The sequence below is a fragment of the Antechinus flavipes genome, chromosome X, assembly GCF_016432865.1.
Source record: "Antechinus flavipes isolate AdamAnt ecotype Samford, QLD, Australia chromosome X, AdamAnt_v2, whole genome shotgun sequence".
In the NCBI taxonomy this organism is placed as follows: domain Eukaryota; kingdom Metazoa; phylum Chordata; class Mammalia; order Dasyuromorphia; family Dasyuridae; genus Antechinus; species Antechinus flavipes.
In genome coordinates this window covers 22,626,546-22,650,608 of record NC_067404.1, presented here as the reverse complement: position 1 = coordinate 22,650,608, position 24,063 = coordinate 22,626,546, and the positions used below count along the sequence as shown (strand labels likewise).

At 41.1% G+C, this 24,063-nt stretch overlaps 1 long non-coding RNA gene across 1 annotated transcript; it reads right to left on the bottom strand.

The window, feature by feature from the left end:
* Window positions 1-8,412: 8,412 nt before the first annotated feature.
* LOC127542776 (uncharacterized) lies at window positions 8,413-23,194 on the bottom strand. The gene is made up of 4 exons (XR_007948817.1): window positions 20,992-23,194; window positions 14,683-14,860; window positions 12,772-12,849; window positions 8,413-10,941 (listed from the first exon to the last, which is right to left on the bottom strand). It is a non-coding gene; the product is annotated as an uncharacterized LOC127542776 (long non-coding RNA).
* Between the last annotated feature and the right edge of the window lie 869 nt (window positions 23,195-24,063).

Genomic DNA, 24,063 nt, shown 5'->3' with positions numbered 1-24,063 from the left:
CACAGGGCTAGAAAATGTCTGAGGCCAGCATGTGACCTCAGGTCTTTCTGCCTCCAAGCATTTTATTTGCTACTTAGATTGTGTCTTGCCCACAGTAGGTGTTTAATAAACATCTATCGAATTGAACAGTCCCAAAGAATATGAAAAAGTACATTAGTCACTAAAACACTGTGCTACATGTTGGGGATCCAAACGGAAGAGTAAGACAGAACTCTCGAGGAAGTCCCATTGCAATACACATATATGAAGGATTAGCTGCAAGTCAGATGGAAAGGTCTTGTGGTCTTTGGGTGCTGTGGCAAATCAGATGCTAATGCATCTTTTTAAGTTTTAAACTCATTTCTACTCATTAAATCACATCCATTTCTAATGTTGAGCAATATGTGCAAAAGCCTTTATTCAAAAAAAACTTGCTTTTCTGGGTTTCTAGTAGCTCTGCAGAGGTACTTGTCATAGCACATCTCCACAAGGGTCACTTCCCCAGATGATGGCTTCAGGGACCGTAAGGCTGGTGGTCTGTGGGACACTACCATTCTTGAGACTCTTGGGTTTATTTTGTTCATCAGTAGCAGCTAATGGGGGTATCGGTTGTGATAGTAATGGGAATGGCTTTCTCCAAAAGCCTTGTTCCCCCCAAATGGCTAAAGAACTGGTCTGAAAATGGGGCTGAAGTTTGGGCAACAAGGATTAGAGAATCTCCCATCGGAGACTCAGTTTCAGACCTAGCAAGTTAGAAGCGACAGAAGTCTGGTGCATCAAAGCATCCTTCCCATGGGTCAAGATCAGTGTGATTCTATGGCTATGTAAATCCCAATGTGATCTTTTGTGTCAATCCCACTACATGTGCTAAGTGTGCCAAATCTCAGGCTCCCAGAGTGGACAAAATGCCCACTTGGACGCTTTCAGAAAATACCTTTTGTTAGATTTTTTTCCCCAGGCCTGAGAGATGATCAATCATAAACATTACTTTGCGGGAAGGCTATCAGCATTAGAAAATAAGCAGGTTTTGTCTTCACAGCTTCGGAAATGAATCCAATAAAGCTATCAAAATTAAGTACAGTAAAGCCTCACAAGGAGAGCTGCTAGTAACTGGGAAGTACCTTGCAACAATGTCAATAAATTCTGAATTCCTGATAACAACATCTGACAAAATATCTCCTGGGTGTATTTACAAAGATCCATCTCTCCCAGTAGGGAAACACCATTTTAAAATAATTGTTCTTGCAGTTTTCACCCATCAGACAATGAATTAAACAGATGGATGCAGAGAATACTTTTGTTAGCCATCTTAAAAGCACACTACTGAGAACATGTTTGCACAAGATATACCTGCATTTACAGTAATGATGTGACTATAAAACTGCCAAGAACCAGCTTATCACATCAATCAGTTAAAATTAATTCTTAGGATTGAAAAGAAAGTTAGAAACTACCAGCTGAAGGAGTTTTACAAACAGTGGCTCGGTTATACAACTTAGGCTGTCTTTCACTTTGAGAGAGAAGTGTGACTACAGATAACTGTAGATTTTGTCATTTATCTACCTTGCCTCCTTCCATTTCAGGGGGAACAAATTCAAGTGTATTTATTATACATGTAAAAAAAAACTGTGCTGTTAAAGTTTTCCTTGAGTGTCTCACCTGACTATCAGTAGAACACAGAAACTGTGCATCTCTTGCATATGTCTTTCTTAAAGTCACAGTCAGAACTTTCAATAAGATGGCTGAATGAAAAGCCATGTCTACGGCCACTTCCCTCTCATTTTAAAATATCATGAAGTCTGCCAAGTGAAAAAATATCAACAAAAAATAAAGAAAAACTTCACTGAAAAACTATCAGATGTGGCTTCCCAAATGAGTTAAAAAAATCTCAAATGAGGCCTTACTGCAATGAATAAATATTATGGAGTAAAAGGGATGCAAAGATCCCAAATGTGTGATAACACAATGATGAGACCCACATAAATTAAAATGGAACAACTGTAAGCATTTCCAGAGTGATTTGGAAACTCAACAAAAGAATTAGAACATAGTGCCCTTTGGAGACAGATCTGCAGGCAAAGCAAGTTTCCAGTGCCTAGCTTCATAGACTGTTCAGATCTGTAGTCCAGTGTATAAAAGAGTAGCCTCTTCAGCTTGAGCATTTTGTGACTTGATGGACATGACCGGGCAGTTAGGCCTCAAATGGCAGCTATAACAATTTGGTTCCTGAGAACAACTTGAAGTGTAGAGTCCAGGACAAGGGACTGGGCATAGAATTTTGCCTTGGCAGTCAGCCTCAGCTCTGCACAAAAAAAGGAATTCACTTTCGGGAAGTGAAAGACCCTTTTCGAAGGAGCCAAGTACGGTCAAGTTTTCTCCCTTTCCAATTCTCCTGAGTGCTACCTGGTGTCTACTTCTGATACATTTCTTCACTAGGCTTTACTCTGTGTTTATCTTGACTTTCTTCTTCTACATAAAATATATCGTAGACCATGAATTGTGCTTGCTTGTTAGCAACAATTTGAGAGAAAAGAACAGAAACAAATAATGAAAGATAGAAGGCTAGTATTAACAGATGTTTTGTAATAATTATATTAGGAAATAGGCATTAGTAAATCTACTGGGCGCTATTTAAAAATAAAATAGCATATAAATCAAGAACCATTTATTAAGTTCTTACTTTATACTGAATCTTGTGCTAAAAGGTGGAAACACAACATAAAAATGAAAGACTTTGTTCTCAAGGAGCCTATATTCTATAAGAACTATAGTGATGCAACAGACTAGAAAAAAAAGTGAGACCTAGAAGCAAACTCACAGAGCAGTCTACTATTAAATAAATCTAAGAAAGCAAATTACTGGGAAAAGTACTCTTAATATGACAAAAGCTATTTGGCAAAAACTAAAAAAAAAAAAATAGATTTGTATTAACAGGTTGCCCACAATATATTCTAAATAGATAATCTACGTGACATAGTCATATATTTCACAATCGTGATTGGGGCAAACTTCATAACTAGAAAAGAGATAGAAGAAATTTTTACAAAAGATGAAGCTCTTCAGGTTCAAGAAAACCTGAGTCTTGTCTGGGACTTATTATGGCTCAATGTCCCTAGGAAGGTCACAAATTCTCAATGCCCCAGGCAACTAAGACCATAACTTACAAATAAGGTATATATTGTCCTTGATAGAGGATATTTCTCATTCTATACCGATAAAATGAGTTATTTTTTTAAAAAAATAATAGCTTTTTTATTTTCAAAATACATGCAAAGTTTTCAACTAAAATGATAGTTCTCATACACACAGATATGTATGAATATATATATTATATATATATACATATACACACGCATATGTACATATGGGCATTTGTGTGTTTATGTGTATTATATGCATATGTATTACATATATGCACACATATGCACACAGAAAACCCTTTTGCCTGAACAAAATTTAGTGTTAAAAGAAGAAAAGCTATGAACTGGGCGGGGGGTGGGGGGGAGGAAGAGGGGAGGGAGGAAATCTTTACATCAAACACCTCTGGTAGACTCTGAAGTCAAAATCTATAGGGGATTGAAAGGAATTTTAGACCAAGACATTCCTCAACTAAGTGATCAAAAAGAGTTGTAAACTGTCAACAACACACAAAAAATGTCCCAAATCATTCATAAGAAAAATGCATGCTAAGAAAACTCTGAGGTATTATCTTTTCCTTTTCAAATTGGGACAAAATGGATAAAGATGGAAAAAATCAGTGCTACTAAACAAAACCAATGCAGCTAAAACTAGAAGAAGAGGTAAATGTGTCTGTGGGGGAATCTCTGCAGTAGACTTCTCTGATAAAGATCTAATTTCTAAGTTACATAGGGAATGGAAATGTATAATAAGAGCTATTTTCTAAATGATAAATGGTCAAATGAACAGTTGGTTTTCAGAAAAAAAATTCAATCTTTCAATTGTCATATAAAAAAATGCTCTAATGCACTAATAACTAGAGAAACACATTCAAAACAGTGAGGTACCACCTTACACCTAGAAGAATGGAAAAGTTGGTTTAAAAAAAAAACGGGAAATGACAAATGGAAGAGCTATGGGAAAACAGGTATAGTAATATATAGTCGATAGAGCTGCAAACTAGTCCAGCCATTCTGGAAAGCAATTTGGCACTACATTCCCAAAGTCATTAAGTGAGGCATAACATTTATTTGGAGTGTACAAGAGCCAGCTCAAACTAGCATTTTCCAGGATACTCACATCTCAGAAATCAACAAATGTTACAAATCAGGACTTCATTGGTTCTCCTGAATTGTCTAGACTTAAAAAAGTGACGGAGAAAATGTTAATAATGCAAATTAAATTTAAAATTGTGTAGTGTGTGTGTTTTTAAGAGCCAGTTGTTGAATATTTACCAACACATTTCTGCATTTGACCCAGTAATAAGTCTATATTTTAGAAAGATCAAATATAGAGGGAAAGGACCCATTTTTACAAACATACATGTATAGCAACTCTTTTTGTGGTAGCAAGGAACTAGAAATTGAGAGAATAGCTGAACAAGTTGTGACAGATGATTGTAAGAAATAATGAAGGGGTTGGTTTCAGAGAAAACTGGAAAGACTTATCAACTGACAGTTAACAGAACCAGAACAATTTATACTATAACAACAACATTATAAAGATAATCAGCTTTTTAAATCTTAGCAACTCCAATCAGCACAATGATCAATTATAATTTTAGAGTACTCATGATAAAACTGACTACTCACCTCCTGATAAAAAGGTGACAGACTTAGAGAACAGAAGGAAATGCATATTTTACGAACATAGCTAACAGGGAATTTGTGTTGCTCGACTCTCCATGCTTTTAAAAGAGAATTTGCTTTTCTTGCGTCTTTGCTGTGGAGGATGGGAAGGAGAAGAGACAGATTTTTGTTTAGAAAAAAAATTATTAAAAAAAAAAAAGAAAAAATGAGGGCTGGTGGGACTGTGGAAAGAAGAGCCCATGAATTCACCGTCAGTAGAAATAGGAAATACTCTAACCATTCTGGAAAACAATGTGGAAATATGAAAGACAAATTACTAAACTGGTCACAACCTAAGAATCAGAGTTTCCATTACTGAGAGATCTATGGTAGAAAGGACTCCTATGCACCAAAATATTCAAAGCAGCACTATCTGTGATAGCCAAAAATTGGAAACACATTACATGTTCAATATTTGTGGAATAATTGAACAAATCGTGGCAAATAAATGTAACAAAATAGTATTGTGGTATAAGGGATGAAAAGTATTCACATTTCAATTGCTAATTTTGTTAACATTTTGTTAAATTGTTAAATAAAGAATCAACAATTCAAAGAAATACAGGAAGACTTATATGACCTATTGCAGACTGAAGCAAGCAAAATCAAAAGAATATACCCAATGACCACAATAATGGAAACGAAGACAATACTAAAGGATAATAAAAATTTAGGAGAAATACAACAGCCAACAGAGTTAATATGGGCTTCTAAAAGAATAAGAAACCAACTGTCCCTGGAAGTCTTCAAGCAGAGGCCAGTGATATTGTCAGGATGTTGTGATTACCATTGGTGAGGTTGTAAAAGAAAATCTGTGATTGTGATCCCAGTGGGGTCATTGCCTCTTTTTATTTTTCCTGCTCAGGAATTCAGTCCCAGCAACTCCTTTCACACAGGATATCCCTTTTGACAGAATTCACAAAAGGGAGCATCTGGTGTGAATGGGGCAACTGGAAGGGAAAGAAGAAAGATTCTTCTGAGCCAACCAATTGTGGCCTTCAGGATCGCTGTGCACATCTGGACAAGATTGGTTAGAAAATCAAGCATGGAATCAAAGAATCTCGGAACTTCAAAGGACCCCAGATATTGCCTCATCCCATCTTCCACATAGTGCAGGAGTCCCTTCTGTGATGTATAAAGTCAGAATTGAAAGTTGCCTCAGAGGTGAGCTAGTCTATCCCATACCTCAAGAGTGACTCCCCATCATAACACTCCCAAGAAATAAATACTCAGCTCAGTCAATTCAACTCAACAACAAGCATTTATTACGAGCCTAGCCATGCGTAAGGCACTGTGCTAGGGGCTGAAGATACCAAAGCAAAAAATCAAATTGTCTGCCTTATAGACAGCTTACATTCTATTGGGCAGAAATCATAATCATATACAAAATACACATAAAGGAAGAAGAAAGAAATCACATATTTGAACTGCTTACATAACATGGAATTAATAGAGCTTTAGAGAGAACATGAGAGGCAGTGTTTGATAATGATTAGAGAGCCATCTTCACTGTCAGAATGCTGTGAATTCAAGTTCCACTTTTTACACATATTGGCTTGTGTGAGCCTGGGCAAGTCACTTAAATTCTTATGTTCCAGGCAACTTTCTAAGACTTTGAAGTTTGTAGAACAGTTGCCAGTCTACATTCTGCATTGGTAAAGAGAGCTGTTATCCTGGGAGCTCCCTCCCAATGAGAGCGGAGTGGGAGAAGGGAGAGAATGAGAGAAGTAAAGTATGCATATACATTCTTTTAAGTATATATCAAATGCTCACAAAATGGCTCACGCAGTAGCCCTGCAGAATTTTAAAAGGCCAGAATTAAACATATTGTATTTTCAGTTCATAATGCAATAAATAGAATTAAACAACTACAACATTTAATTTGTTAAGCATTTATTTAGCACTTCATTAACAAGTGCCTAATACATGGTAGGCACTGGAGGTACAAAAACAAAAATCAGACAGTCTCTAAATTCAAGGAGATTACATTATATTGGGTAGAAAAAAATGTACACGGATAAATAATACAAGATATTTATAAAGTAAATACAAAGTAATGGGAGTGGAGGAGGACACTAATAACTAAGGGATCAGGAGATGACTCCTGTAGGAGGTGGCTCATTAATTGAACCTTGGAAGGGGCTAGGGATTCTATGGAGAACAAGTGCATTCTGGGCATTGAGTACTGTGCAAAAACACAGAGATATGAGGTGGGATGTTGTCGGTAAGAAAGAGTCACTAAATAGCTTAAATGCAGAGTAAGCAAAGAAGAGCAACAAACCCGGAAAGGCAGATGGAGCAGACAAGAGAGGGCTTTAAATGAAGTGCCTGAGGAATCTCTCTTTTATCCTACTGGCAATAAGAAGACAAAAGAGCATGCTGAGAAGGAAATGACATGGCTAGACAAGGTTTTTAAGCACTGTGCCAGAGAGAGGAGGGCAAAACCAAGAGTCTCTGGCCTTGAGCATCTTACATCCTACTGGTGCAAAGCAAGAGCAATTGCTACAAAACTATGTGGAAATTGAAAAATAACAGACTAAACAATGACTGGGTTAAAGAAGAAATAAGAAAAGAATGAAAATACTAAAAAAAGACAAGGACAACAATACTACATGTCAAAACCTATAGGAATCAGCCAATCAACATTAGCAAAGAAAAAGGAAACACACACACACACACACACACACACACACACACACACACACACACACACACACATTCCTAAAGGCCCTAAAAAAAGAACTCAGTTTTATACAATTTAACTGATAACTAAAACTAAAAGCTAGGTTTTTTAAAACAGCAACAAAATTGATGAACCATTGGAAAAACCTAATTTTTTAAAAAGAAAATGCAAATGCATATCAGCAAAATTACAAATAACAGGAGGAAAGATAATAATACAAATGAAATAAAAACACTCATGTATATTATATACAGCCATACTGTCACAAATCAATATCTAGAATGTTTAAAAAAAACAGCCAAAACTGGAAAATAGGAAATTAATAATTTGAGAAAACACATCTTGGATTAAAAAATAAGATAAGGTATTAAAAAGTAAGCTTGCACTGAAATGATAGATTCACAGCAGGATTCTGTCTACTATTCCAAGGACAAATAATTACTATGTTATATAACTTATTCATAAGTATAGAGAAAGAACATTATTAAACTCCTTTTGTGAGGCAACTATAGTATCAATTTTAGAAGCAGGTAAAGATAACATTTAAAAAGACAATTACAGGTCAATTCCCCTAATGAAGAGGAATTTATTCCCCTAATACTGAATAAAACATGAGTCAAGAGACTATAGCAATTCATTAAGCACCCTATTCATCAGGACCAAGCAAGTTTACCTTAGCATGGCAGGCTGGCTCAACTTAAGGAAAACTATCATAATAATAGAACATATAAAAATATATCGCAATGGTACTAAAAAATCTAGCAATTATAACAAGAGAGAAAAAAGATGACTAAGAGGGGTTACCATTGGAAACGAAAAGGTCAAAATATCATCACAAGCAAATAACATGATAAGATATCTAGAAAAATCAAACAATTGACTCTCTTCAGCCAAAAAAGTAATAGAAACAATGTTTTCAGCAAGGTAGAAAGATAAAGATTAATCCACAGTCATCTACAGTCTTATTTATTAATAATAGAGATTAAGAAAACATAACAAAAAGAAATCCCTCCAGCAATAACAGAAACTGTCAAATATGTGGAAATCTATCTACCTATGAATAGACAAGACCTATAGAAGGACAGCTGTGCAATTATAACGACAAAATATATGTATTTATTTACTCGAACAATGAAAAGACTAAAATGCTTCTTTATAGAACCAGATAACATCATAAGGAAATGTATATAAACAAATAGACAGGAATATTAAGTCACGCTAGAGAGAAAAACTGCTAAAACTAATTATCATGATTAGCACTAGAAGGAAAAAAAATATACCAATGAAATATAATAGATACAACAAACTTGCAACTCAATAGACATACACACAAAAATCAGTATTTGATAAGCCTATGCAAAATAAAAACTGTATAAGATTCATTATTTAACATATGTATTCAGGAAAATTAGTTGACAATGAGATGGAAAAGGAATTTAGATCCATATCTCACAATGTATAATCTAACCAGATTCCAAGTAAATGAAACAAATATAAAAACTATAACAATGTGGAAGAAAGAAGAATATAGCATTTGTAATAACTGTGTAAAGGATAGTGATTTGTTTTTCAATTAAAAATAAAGGAAATGGGAATCAAAGGATTGACTTAATAAAATATTTAAAAGTTTCTCTCCAACTTAAAGCAATATAATGAAAAAGAAAAATAATCATGGATTGTTAAATATATCTAAAGCAAACATGACAGATAAAAGCTAGACATCTATATATCAAACTATTAAAAAGTTACAAGAGTAATTCCGAATCCACGGTGCATAAATGGTCAAAGGATATGATAGGCAGCTTTAAAAAGACAACATTAATTATTAATAATTACTTGGGGAAATGCTCAAATCAAGGAGATGCAATATATAACAATTTTGAGGTCCCACTTCAATTTATTTGCCAACTAATTGGCAAAAAGAAACTGAAAGCAACTAAACTCATAACTGGTAGAATTGTGAAGAGACGGATTCATCCATCGAAACTGAAAACTTAAATACTAATTTTGGAGGACAATTCTGCAGCAAATTACAAAAACAATCATATCCTTTGACTCAATAATTCTAGTGTTGAAAATATATCTTGAAAGCAATATTAAAAAAAAATCTACCCATTCTAAAATTTTCACAGGAGTATTACATGTTACTTAAAAAAAAAAAAAAACCTCCTGAAAACTAGATGTTGAATAATAGAGGAATAGTTAAATATGGCACATGGGTATAATGGAATAATATGCCATTAAGACCATCAAATATGAAGAATATAAAGAAATCTAGAAAGACTTACATCAAAGGTGAAGTGATAAGAAGAGACTCAGAAGAAAAGCAAATTAGAAAAAATGAACTCAATCCTGATAAGGCCTTAGAGTAACTGAAAATTTCTTATGATACTTCATGTGCTGCAATTATTAATTGCAGTGTAGTTGTTAATTACATCCAATTTATATTAGATGTACTCCTATCCAATGTTGTTTTAAATGAAATATTTAAATTACATACTTATATACACAAAATACAATGTAACTGGTGAGAAGATACTAATAACTGAGGAGATAAGTATCAATTGCTTGTTTAGAAGGTAGCACTTGAGCTTAGCCTTGAAAAAAAAGCTAGGGATTACAAAAGGTGGAAATGAGGCAGGAGAGCAGTCCACACATAGGGAACAACTCGTGAATAAAATGTCACATACCTAAAACAATTTGGTTCGAATGTAAAGTGTGTGTGTGGGGGGGGGGGGGAGAAGTATTGTGCTATCAGTCAGGAAGAATAAGTTAGAGGCATTTTGTGAAGGGCTTTCAATGCCAAAGGAGATTGTATTTTACCCAAGAAGCAATAGGGAGCCACTGAAGCTTCTTGAGCACTAGACTGAGTGACAGTCAGACTTACTCTGCTCTTCATCCTTTATAAAAAAGATAATTTCTTTTTTTTCAAAGCTAGTACAAACTGCTTCAGAGCACCCGTTCTATTTTTCTCTCCTAATTTCTCCCACCAAATGGGTTCCACTTATCCCTCCTTACTATTTTTTCCTTCTTTCCCAGTCTCCAAAAGCTCAAAGCAGAGGGAGTAGGAATCCAAAAGTATGAGTGTGATCAGAGTCAAACATAAAACAAATAACCAAATTCCCTTCTTTCTCACAGGGGGCCCCATACTTAACACGTCTTTTGTGGATTCTTCTGTTTCTCTCGATGTATGTTGTTGAGTTGTTTGAGTTGTGCCTGATTCTTCACGATCCTGTTTGGGGTTTTCTTGGCAAAGCTATTGGAACGGTTTGCCATTTCCTTCTCTGGTTCATTTTACAGATGAGGAAACACAGGCAAAGGGTTAAGTGACTCGCTCAGGATCACACAGCTAGTAAATGTCTGAGGTCAGATTTGAATACGGGAAGATAAATCTTGCCGACTTCAGGTCCAGCACTCTATCCACTGCAGCGCCACCTAGCTGTCTTTATCTCAAAATAATGCTTCACAAAAAACCTGGGAAATAAACAATAAAAACAAAAGCTGATATTTAAACAGCTTTTATCATTTGCAAAGCTCTTATTTGATCATCACAGCAGATACCATTATCCCCATTTTACAGCTGAGAAAAGGGAAGCGCAAAGCAATTAAACGACTTGCTAGTAGATCTGGGAGAACACAGCTTAAGTCTTTTGAGTCTATTTCCATGTGAAAAGTTATAAACTTTTAATCATATAAGTACCTTGAAGTCTGTTACTAGAATATTAGTAAAAGTAGTGCCTGAGGTCTTTCAAAAGCTGCAAATAATAGATATTATTATCTATTCTTTTAGAGACTTTTGTTGAGCAGGAGGACGTAAAATAAAAGCTTACTAATAAATAATTCATGGATAGTTAAGGAAAATATATGAAAGTTCTCAATATCATAAGAAATACGATTGTAGTATTTGCATAGTACTTGCTTTAAGATATTCAAGCATTTCTTAATATCCTGACAATACTCACTTCATAAAAAGGGAACAAAAAGTTCAAAAGAAAGTCAAGAGTAATATTCTGCCCCCCATCTAATTAAAGAAATTATAGAAGATGCCATCACATTAAACTGCTTGTTACTTTCACAGCCCAAAGCTCATGACCTAACAGCAGCAAACTGACACTATGAGTTGGCTCTTTGGCCCTCACCCCACCCTGCATCTCTGTTCACATAACCAGAAATCAAATTTGAGAGGTAGCAGGGATTTCAGACTCCATCTAGATCAGGGCTGCTTAAACTTTTTCCACTTGTTGCCCCTTCTCACCCAAGAAATTTTTACATGACCCCGTTATATAGGTATGTAAAATATGTATAAAAGTCAAACATTTACTGATAATAAGCATAATTTTGCAACTCCCACATTCACTTAGTAGATCCCATCTAGGGTTACAGACCACAGTTTAAGAAGCTGGGATCTACATCAACCCTCACACAGAAGGTATCCCCACTATTATAATCCAGTTATTGGATAACTGGACATCCTGCCTTTGCTAGGAAAAAAAAGCTATTCTATATTTGAACAGTTCTAATGCTGAAGAAGGCTTTTCTGAAGTCAAACCTCAGTTGGCCTCTTTGCACATTCCCCCATTACTCCTGGTTTTGTCCTCTGAGACCAAAAGGAATAAACCTAATCCCTCCCCCACAAGACACTCTTTCCAAAATTTGAAGATAGTTATTCTGTCCTCCCCTAAGTCTTCCCTTCTCCAGGCTAAACCTGCCCAGTTCCTTCACATGAGCCTCATATGTCATGGATTCAAGGATCTTCAATCCCCAGTGGCTCTCCTCTGGGTTAGAAATGTCCTTTTTAAATGGTGTTACCTGAAACTGAGGAGGGCCCAGAAGAGTGGAACTTTCACCTCCCTCGAAGTGACACTCCTACTAGTTCAGCGCAAGATTATTCTCTTAATTGTCTTGTTGTCCCATCATACTGGTGACTCCTACCGAGTTTGTAATATAAGTTTCCAGTCTACAAAACCCACCAAATTGGTTGTTATTTTTTTTTAATTTTCAAAATTGCTTTCCATCCATGCTTCTTTTTTCTTAAAATTGTCAAGTTGATTTTTTTTTGGTCTCCAAGTACAAAACTACATTTGCTTTTATTTAGTTTAATCATACTGGATTCTTGCCAAATGCTTTAGCCTGTCAAGATCTTTTTGGATCCTGGCTCTAGCATTCGGTGTAATTAGCTATCCTTCCCAGCTTTGTGCCATCCACAGTTCAGATGAGCATACACAATCTATACCTTTAATAAAAATGTTAAAGAGCACAGAGCCAAGGGCAGATTTCAAGACTGCTCCCCTGAAAATGTCTTACCATACTGACATCAAGCCATTCACGAGTACTGAGTCCACTATTTGTATAATCACACAATCCACTTCTCTTGCTTTTTTTCTGTAAGAACAATATCAGATCTTTTATCAAAAAGCATTGCTAAAATTCAGGTAAACTAGAGCCACAACGTTCCCCCCTCTAAGTGTTTAATTATCCTGTCAACAAAAAAAGGAAATGAGATTAATCTGACACCATCTATTCTTGATGAAGCTGCCAAGCCAGCTCTTTGTTGGACCGCTTCCCTTTATGAATGTTCATTGACCAGTTCTTTAATGATCCACCTGAGAATATTTCTAGGATTCCAAATCAAGCTCACCAGTCTATAGTTAGAAGACTTTGAGAGTCTTTGTTCTCTTTTCATTGGGATATTTGCCCTTCTCTGATCTTGTGGAAACTTCCCCACTTACATGATCTTTCAATTATCCCTGATAGGGTTCATCAATCATATCTGCCAAGGCTTTCAGGATCTCAGGATGACACTCACCTGACCAGGTGACCTGAATTCAGCTAGGTGTTCTCTTCCTTCCTATCTCCTCTCCTTTCTTATCTTAGGTATCCATTCTCTGTTAGTCATTTTTATCCTCTCATTTCAAAGATAAAGGTCATTTTCCCTCGCAGAAAAAATGGAAATAAGATTAGCATAAAGCAGCTCTGTTTTCTCTATTGTCAGTTATGAGTTTCCCATCTACCCTAAGCTAAAGTCCTATATCTCCTTTGATCCTTTTCTCCCAATAGAGCTAAAACCAATAAAAACACAACTTTTTATTGTCCTTAGCTTCTCCCACTAACCTCTGCTCATTCTAAAGCTTTAGCACTGCTGATGATATTTTTACAGTACCGTGCTGCCGTCTGTAAGTCATCTTCTGTTATTTGGCCCCTCTTTTGTTTTGTGAAATCAGAATTGGTTGATGAGTCCTGTGCATCTTCAAATCTCTCTTTAGACAAATCTGATTCTTCTTCCTCATTAGAATTGTTTATGTTTGTGTTTCCAGAATTTCATTCTTGAGCATTTCTCAATCCTGGCAGCTGGTTTTCCTTGAGGCATTTTATTCCATAAAATCCTATCTTTTCTCTGAACCCTTCACAATATTCTCTTTCAAAATCTAGCATCATGATAGACTATCCCCTCCTCTATTGTAAACTCCAAGATGGAGTCATTGCTTCTCTCTAGTGTTCCCATCATTTCCATCCCAGCAACCAGCTCTTCCCTGCTAGCGAGAAGCAGTCTAGACCAAAAGCTTCTTCAACTGTGGCTCGTGACCCCATATGGGGTTGCATAACTGAAGGTGGGGGTGATGAAATTATGATTTATTATTGGTAAATGATTTGTATACCTAGTTTATATACCTATAAACCCAGGATTGCATTAGATTTCTCAGGCAAAAAGGGGGTTGGAAAAAGATTAAGAAGTCCCGGTCTACAAGAGAACATTGTACACAGCAACAATGACATTGTGTGATCGTGGATTCTGATGAAGGTGGCTCTTTTCAGCAATGAGGTGATTTGGGCCAGTTCTATTAGACTCATGTCGGAGAGAGCCATCTGCATCCAGAGAGGGAACTGTGGGGACTGAGTGTGGATCAAAGCATGGGATTTTTATCTTGTTGTTGTTTGCTTTTGGATTTTTTCCCTCTCATTCTTTCCCCTTTTGATCTGATTTTTCTTGTGTACAATGATAAATGTGGAAATGGGTTTAGAAGAGTTGCACATGCTTAACCTATACTGGATTACTTCTAAGGGAGAAGAGAAAGGGGAGGTGGGGAGGAAGGGAGAAAAATTTGAAACACAAGGTTTTGCAAGGGTGAATATTGAAAATTATCTTTGGCAAAATACTATTGAAAAAAAAAGAAGCCCTGGTCTAGACAAGAAATGATTTGGAGATGGTTCTCTCACCTCTTTACTTTTGCCCATTGGTTTCCCTTCCTGATCCGTTCCCCTCAAAAAAGACTTGATATGGCTCTTTGCCAGCATTGGGTTAAAGATGTCGACAAGATTCTTCCACATATCCCTCCAATGTTGTTTCAAAGCCACCACAAAGGACTGGAAAGGAGTGTGATGGGAAATTTCCATTCTAGGAAAAAAAAAGGAAAATTCCAGCAATGCAGTCAAAATTACACTATTTCAGATGATAAAGTTTCATGTCATGTCCGGCAAGGTCAATGAGATGAGGTAAAAAATCCAGGTATAGGAACAATAATGCTTTACCAAATGCTATCTTCAAGAATATTGATTTCCCTAGAGCCCCAGCCCTGAAGTCAGGAGGACCTGAGTTCAAATCTGGTCTCAAGACACTTAGCCCTTCCTAACTGTGTGACTCTGGGCAAGTCACTTAATCCCAATTGCCTCAGGAAGAAAAAAAGGATATTGCTTTCCTGAAGGGTGGAGCCAAGGACTACTGAAACAGACATGGATTCAATATGGTAACCATGACTAGCAATTCCCTAGAGATACTCCAGGGAATGGTGTGAAAGTGAATATACCGTAAGAGAGGTAGCATGGTAAAGATCTGACACACGGTATCGGACAAACTTCCCAAGAGAACTTTTAAATCATAGGTGCAGCCTGTACACTTTGGAGCTCTCTACAAATGAAAATCAATCAACAAGCATTCATTAAATGCTTACTGTCTACCCATTTCCATTAAGTTCTGGAGACACAAAGAAAGGTTAAAAGGGGCAGGAATTTGCAATCAAGAGCTTAGATTCCAGTGGGCAACTCACTTAACCCCAATTGCCTCAGCAAAAAGAAAGAAATGGAGAAGGAAATGGCAAACCACTCAGCATCTTTTCAAAGAAAATCCCAAATGAGGTTCTAAAGAGTGGGACACAACTGAAACAATGAATATGCCGGGCACAATAATAAGTTTTGCAAATACCTGTTCTTAAGGAGCCCACAGTCTTATGGGAGAGACATGAAAATGATTATATACAAACAGTCATATACAGCTCAACTCTAAATAATCAACAATCTTAAATCAGTAAAATTCAAAGAGACTGGGAAAAGCTTTGTGTGGAAGGTAGGATTTTAGCTAGGACTTGAGGGAAGCCAGGGAAGCCGGACACAGAGATTAGGAGGGAGAGCATCCCAGGCAAAGGGATCAGCCAGGAAAATGCCTGCAGTCAGGAGACGGAAAGTCTGGTGCAAGGAACAGTGAGGAGGCCAGTACGGAGGGACCACAGAGCACACAAGGAGGAGTGAGGTATAAGAAAGCTGAAATGGCAGTAGGCTGCCAGACTTCTGATTTAGGAAAGTCATTTTGACCGCTGCACACAGGATGGACTGGAGTGGGGAGGGATCTGAGGCAGGACAAGAACCAGAAAAGATCTTGACAGACCACCCAGTCCACAACCTGCCTTCTGACAAGATCCCACCAAAAACTGTTCGGACAGATGAGAATCTGTCAGTGTTCCAAAGACCTCCAGGAGATATCACCTGATTTCCCTCTCCCCAGATCCCCAAAACACCTTGCTGATCAAGAGAGCTATTGCAAGGCGCCAGGGGATTCCTCAAGAAGTAACAGAATTTCCCATACCAGAAATCTCCGAGCAAAGTCCAGATGGCCACTTGTTGAGTAGACTACAAAGCAGATTCTTATATGTTGGACTGGGTAGCCTCCGTAACTGAGGTCACTGATTCCATGAAACACAGGAGTCACCTTTGAGTCTCTGGGCTTTCTAACCCCTTCCCCCCCACCCCCAGTCCCACACACAGCCAGGGCAACCAATCGGCCCTATTGGAGTGAATTCTACACAATCTCTTGCCTTTCTTTTCATCCCAGAACTTGGACACACAGTTTACAAAAGCATCAAATGAATTTAAATAGCAAAAGCAACCCATCTACTTTCAGATCTGGAACCTATTAGAAATGATGATTCTGGGTGAATTTTTTTTGGGGGGAGAGGGGCTACAGGGATACCCGAAGCTACATTTTATGGTGTAAAGGGATGGAAATCTGCTTTAGTAGACAGACTGCTCAGACTGGTTAAAGCACAGATCTTGATAGCATTTGAATTATAGATACATCTCACAGGGGCAAAGATTCCAATCAATTTACATTCTCTGAGCACACACCCAACTGCAGTGACCCAAGGCAATCCTCAAAGTGCCGAACTTGCAGGCAGATAATCTGGTCGGGGGTCCAAGGTCATACAACACTTGCTCCCAGCGTCCCACTGCGGAATGAAGTCGCCTCCTTCGAAGTGACAAGATATGACTTCATTCTTCTCAGTGAATGATATCAATTAGAAGGTGAAATGGTTAGGTATTCCATTTCAGGGCCCCATAGAGTCTCACAGCTTATTCTGGTGCTATTTTTCTGGTGCTATTCCCTAAATAACTTGGGCTTGGAAAAAAAAAAAGTGGTAGGGATTGGGGGTGGGGAGAAGTGTCTCGTTAAACAAACAGTTGATCCTGTGGCTAGCTGTCCTGTCTCTTTAAAATGGAAGGGTTTTTTTAGTCTGCCTTTCATGTTTGAAGGAAATGCTCCAGTCAGTTTTGTTTGGGCCAGGATAAAGCTAATTGGGATACATGAGGAGAGACCCTGCTGGGACCTAATTAGCACCATGCTGTAACCAGAGACCTTTCATCTAGCATCTCAAGTTATCCAGGGATTACTATATTACACTTATTAAATTTAGCATAATTTTAGCAAGTTCGCTGCAATTTCATTAATAAATCTTTTAACAGATCAAGCTGCGTCACTGAAGAGCACACTTGATTTTGCTCTGTTTTCCTGACGATTTTCGGGGACCGCCGAGTTAGACTGAGATGAAGGGACGAAGCAGCTTTCTGCTCCCTCTGGGACTTTGAAAACCTACCACAGTGACTCCCATTTACAGTGCTGCTATGTCCTGGGCCTCCAGATAGCCCTGATTGTGCGGTCAAAATAGTGGGGTGGGTAACTCAGGGGAGAGCCAGCACCCACACGTAGGAGGAAGATTTCTTCTCTGTGTCTACGGAGGGTACATCACTGGCACTCTCTGAAAAGTCGAGGAAAGAACTGGGACACTCAGAAAGTTCAGCCTCTCACCTCCTCAGGCAGCCCTGCTCCTGTGCATATTGCACGCTACTTTCTGCTAGAAATTTTAGAACATCTTTGCACTTCATATAGCACCTTTATTAAGGATCTCTAAAACACATAATCTTTCCAACACTCTTGAAATACAATTAAGTCCTGTCCTCTTTCCCAGGTAGGAAGTGCTTACTTAAAGTGATGAGCTGTGAAAGAGGGAGAAGGGTGCAGAAACTCCCCCCACCCCCGCGACTTTTTGCAGCCAAGAAATGTTTAGACAGAAAGCTCAAGAAAGAAAGAAAGACTCTAGCATCCATTCGGTGATGATAAATCACAGCTCTGCAACCCCCCACGGGCAGTCACGAGACCCCATCTGGGGTCGGGCAGCACAGTTTAAGAAGCCGGCCGTTAGCTGACCGAGTCGGATCTCCCCATTTTCACCAAGGGGAAAGTGGGGTCCAGAGAAAGAAAAGGACCAGTTCGAGGTCATCCATAATCAGATATTGATCACCGTGAGCATTTATTCTGCACAGCTTACAAAAGATAAGAGGTAGCTCCACCGTTCCTTCTGCCCTTCAATCTCAGAAGGGATTTCTAGATGGAAATCCTTGCCAACAATATAGAGAAATTCGACGTGGGAAAAATTCTCAAGAGACTGGCAAACTCTTAACATTTCCAATCATCCCTCGCCACCATCTCTGAATGGATTTGACGCGATGATCTCCAGATATGTGTTCTATTTTTTTTTTTCAAGCCAAGAGTCTAACATGTCTCGAGCCACCAATGATCATACTCAAGATCAGAGACATAAAAAAATCCATTTCTTTGGGAAATCTGACCTAAATGCTAATATGACCAAGTACTAGGAACAGGTGGTACAATGGATAGAGCACTGAGCTTGGAGTCGGGAAGTTCTGAGTTCCAATCTGACCTCGGACACTTACTAGCTATGTGTCCCTGTGCAAGTCACTTCACCCTGTCTGCCTCAGTTTCTTCACCTGTAAAATGAGCTGCAGAAAGAAAGGGCAAATGGCTCGGGTATCTGTGCCAAGAACACTCCAAATAGGGTCACAAAGAGTAAGACACAACAGAAAAACGACTGAACGGTGACAAGAGCTATAAACTATAAAACATCTGACCCGGGGAAGGACTTACTGGCCCAAAATGCTACTCCTCCAGTGGATGGATAGCTGGATACAGAAACCAGGAACCTAATCAGAGAGAAAAGGAAATGTCTGGGTTGTATCAGCTAGTTACTCACTGAATTTCTCATTTTCTTCATTTCATTCCTGACTAGACTAGACTAAGCTTTAAAGAATCAGTTTCAGAAAACATCCATGTGTGCTTTGGAGATGGCTGGCTCTCTATATAGATTCATCTCAACTGATAGGGCAAATGGCAAGACCCCCGGGGAGAGGTCCCGCCTTAGGCTCAGTGACATCCAGGTTGGGTCCTGCCTCTCAGAACCACTGCGACTTTCTGCTTCTCAATGGCCCAGACAATTCTTTAAGACCAAGTTATAGACTTCAGCTATCTTGCCAGTTAGTACAGGGAGTTTCCCATAAAGATGAAGTCACAGGTTTGGAACATTTTCCCCCTCCCTCTCCCACTTTCACACACACACACCCACCCACCCACACACACACACACACACCACACTCACACACAGTCACACACATACATAGTCACACACACAGTCATACACAGTCACACACAGTCTCACAAACACAGTCACACACAGTCACATTCAGCCACACACATAGTCACATACAGTCTCACAAACACAGTCACACACATAGTCACACACAGTCTCACACAGTCACACACAGTCACATTCAGCCACACACATACACAGTCACACACACAGAGTCACACTCACACACTCAGTCACACACACATTTGCGTGGGTTTGTGTGGCTAACCTATGAACAGACTGCTCTAGGGGACTTGACTGGGGCGGGGGCGGTGGGATGAGAGACAGTATTCAGCTTGGGAGATAAGCCCTCAGGTGGCTGGAAGAGATCTCCCAGATGTGAGCTAGTCTAATCCACTCAGGTCTCGGAGGAGGAGGCCGAGACCCAGAGAAAAGCGACTCGCCTTGGGTCCCAAAGGTAGTGAGTGACCTGCCGAGCCCGCACAGAAGCGGGGTCGTGATCGCCGAGGCGGGACGCGGTCGGCGCCGCTCCGGGCCAGCCCTCCCGCTCCGAGCCGCATCTGTCCAGCGGCCGGCTCCGCAACAGCTGCGGGAGGAGCCCACCACCGCGCCCCCGAGCTGGAGGAGAGGAACACTCGGAGCCCGTGGCCGCGGGAAAGCCCTCCCGGACTGCCAAGGATGAATGAGCTTTCCGCTTCCCACAAAAGCAAACTTGGGGGCTGGGGAGGGGAGGAGGGAGTGTTGCAGGTGGGGAAGAAAAACAGAAAGGAAAGTATACGGCTGCAGCTTCAGGTGGCGTATGGGGAGGGGAACAGGTGAGAAGCCCTGCTACAAGGAGGGGGCACGGCCCGGGGCCGCTTGGAGGGGGGAGGGAGGGAGCACTATCCGGGGTCAACGGGGGGTGGGGTGGGGGTGGAGATGGTACTGCGGGGGGCCGCAGCGTGAAGGGGGGAGGGAGAGGATACTGCGGGGGGACCGCAGCGGGGGGGGGGGGAGAGAGCACTGCGGGGGGCCGCAGCGGGGGCGGGGGGGAAGAGGGCACTGCTGGGGGCCGCAGCGGGGGGGGGGGGAGTGGAGGGCACTGCGGGAGGCCGCACGAGGGGGAGGTGGAGGGCACTGCGGGGGGGCGCAGCCGGGGGGCGGGGAAGCACTTTCCGGGGCCGCAGAGGGGGAGGGTACTGCGGGGGGGCTGCAGCGCGAGGGGGGGGAGAGGGCACTACTCTGGGCCGCAGCTGTGGGGGGAGGGCACTGAGGGGGGCTGCAGCGGCAGGAGGGGGGAGAGGGGGAGAGGGCACTGCGGGGGGCCGCAGCGGGGGGGGAGAGACTGCCCGGGTTCGTAAGGGGGGTTAGAGGGCACTGCCCGGGGTCGCAAGGGGGGGTAAAGGGCACTGCGGGGGGCCGCAGGGGGGGGGGGGAAGGGCACTTCTCAGGGTCGCAAGGTGGGGGAGGGCACTGCCAGGGACCGGGGGTGGACCGAAGGGCACCGGGCAAAGGGCGTGCTACCCCGGCGGGCTGAGGCGGCGAACCGGCCTCCTACCTGTTCGCGCCAGAGACGGCGGCCATCCGGCCGGCCGGCGTCCCCGGGCTCCTCAGATGTAGTCGTTGTCCACGTCTCTGCAGATGTACCAGAGGATCACGTAGAGGATGAGCAGGATGGCAAAGAGGAACAAAGCCACGAAGATGGCCTTGGTCACGGGAGACACCACGGACTGCATGGCCCAGACGAGACGAGGCCAGCGGGAAGCGGGGAGGACGAAGGGGAGGGAGGCGAGCCGGCCACCGGCAGCCCTCAGCCGAGCCCGAGCCCCGACTGCCGAGACTTGGGGGAAACTTAAATAGTTGCTGGAAAAAGCCCGCCTCCCTCCTCGGGGCGTCTGCGCAGTGCCCGGCTCGGCCGGGTGTCTGAGGCACCCCCCTCCCCCGGAGCCCCCCTTATCTGCTGCTACTCCCCTCCCCCCCATCCCATGTGCTCAATATTCCAGCGCAACCGATTTCTCTGGGGCCGGGCGGGAATATGGCCTTTGGCGTTGCTGCCGCCCCCGTTCTCCAGATCGTTCCCAGGCTTGGAATGCGACTCCCCCCACCCCCCCCCTCACCTCCGCCCTTGGAATCCCTCCCTTCCTTCAAGGCCCAGCTCCGGGGCCGTCTCCCACTGAAAGCCTCTCCCGATTCCCCGGTTCCCAGCGCCTCGAGCCTGGCCGGAACGTGGTGGGGACGGGGAGCCGATCTCCCTCTCTCGCCTCCCCCCCACCCCCACCCCGCAGCGAGAGTAGTGGGACCTAGAGGGTCCGAGACTGGGGGACGGCAGGGGAGAGATCCCTCCTCCTTCAAAATCAGAGGCTGCTCTTGGCTCTTTAAGGTTCCTTCAAGCCCGAACATTTGGAGGCAACAAGTCTCTGAATGCAAAGATTGGGCTTCCCAGCCCATCCCGATCCCCATCAATTCGGAGCCGGGAAACCGCGGACTTCCCTCGGTCTGCTGATCACTTGGGAGACCGTTTCCCTTTTATAAAACGCAGTGGGAGATGCCGGCACTTTCCTACCTCCCAGCTTCGTCTGGGGATCGAACGCGGCGCTTTGTGATCCAAAACTCCTTTTCAAACTATAAGTCACATTTGTCTCACTAGGAAGCTCCCCTCTCGGATAAAACGTGACCGTCTGAATCTTGGGGGGGGGGGGGACTACATTTCCACAAATTAAAAAAACCTAATGAAAACCAGCTTGGGGTAGCTTGTTTACCTTGGAACCTCCCCCCCAAAAAAAGGTAATCGACTTGACGGGATTTAGAACTGAAACCCACCTCGGAGATCAGCTAAGTCCTCATTCCCCGACCGAGGAGGCGATTATGAAAAGTGTCTTGTCTCGGGTCATACAGACAACGCGGATGTAAGAGAGTCTGCTCAGAATCTGGATTCCCTGAGCCGGGATCTCGGGCTCTTCCCACTGTACCATCCCGCCTTCTTTTGGCAATCCTGCTTTCAAACACTTTCTGTCCCCAGATTCTTCTTTTTGTCTTTCTGAAAAACGCCACAAGCCATGGGGAATCAGAGCTTGGGCTAAGGTGGGATATGGTGAGATCCCATAGCCGAATCCGCGAGATGGGTCATTCAACGCTCATTTAGCTTCTAGTGTACGTTTGGCGCTAAGCTAGTTCACGGACACGCTTCGCTCTTCAGAAGCTCACGGCCAAAGAGCTGGAAAAATTGGGACACGAGAGCGAGACTAGAGAGTAGAGATCCAGAAAAAGTTACCGGGGGGGAGGAGGGAGGCCGCGGGAGAAGGGATGAAACAAAGGAGAGATCGCAGTCATCTAGTCTTCCTGGAGATAGTCGGGTCTCCAAGGGAAGGAAAACTTCAATAACTGAAGATGCTTGCAGAGGTCAAGTGTCCTTTAAAGGTCGGGGGGATTGACACAGGATTGGGAGGACTGAAAAAAGGAGAGTTAGTCCTTTTTTTTTTTCTGTTAAAAAGCTCTGTTCTTGATTTTCTTTTCACTCCTATTTAGTTTCTCAGCTGAAGAAAGTAGAAAAATAAATAAATCATGCTCTCTAGCTCTCTACAACTCCAGTAGCAGCTACTCTGTATTCTTATGGGAGAAAAAATGGCAATTTACAAATCGAAACGTCAAAAAACATCAGCGTCAAATAGGAAAATAGGGGCTATATGACCCAAATAATCTTTTCCTTTCTTTCCTATTGACATCTAAAAACATCTTTTCAGCCGGTGACTGGAGGTAAAGTGGAGGAGAAACGGGGCACTGTTTCTTTTAGATACTTCAGTTATTTCTCCTTTGATCAACCTCATTTAGAACTATGAAATTATAAAAATGAATATCTTTGAATACGCTGAGCCACATGTCAAGTTTTTTTTTCTTTGTCTTTAGCTGCTTTTACATTTCTTCACTCATCATTTTGAAATCTCATCTGCTTTTGTTTATTTTGATTTCTTCTGTATAACTCATCCTCTGAGAAAGCCATGTGGAAAGACTAGACTTAAAGACAAGAATCCCAGCTGCACAATCGACTGGTATGTGACTTTCCACAAATCACTGAACCCACCCAGGACTCAAATGTCCTCATCTGTAAAATGGCTATGATTTTTGCTGAGCATTTTACAAAAAGATATGGAGAATGAGAGGAATCGCTAAGTGCACAAATGGAAAGAGTAGCCATAAGGATGAGATCACAGAACAAAGTATAAAATGATGGTACCAGGTTTTTCTGGCAAGGGATTGGCATCCAAAATATACAAACAAGAAAAAGTGAGTATATATGTGTGTATGTGTGTGTATGTTTATATTCATATAAATACACACACACACACACATATATATATACATATATATATATACACACACACAGACATATGTACACACCTCAAAAGCCATTCTCTAATAGATAATTTGTCAAAGAATATCTACAGACAGTTCTCAAAAGAACTGGAAAATTTAAAGAACCACATAAAAAGTGTTATTTTTCCCAATTATATGTAAAAACTATTTTTAACATTCATTTTTTTAAAATTCTGATTTTGAGGATAATATAAAATATTTGGGAGTCTACCTGCCAAGACAAAGCCAGGAACTATATAAACACAATTACAAAACACTT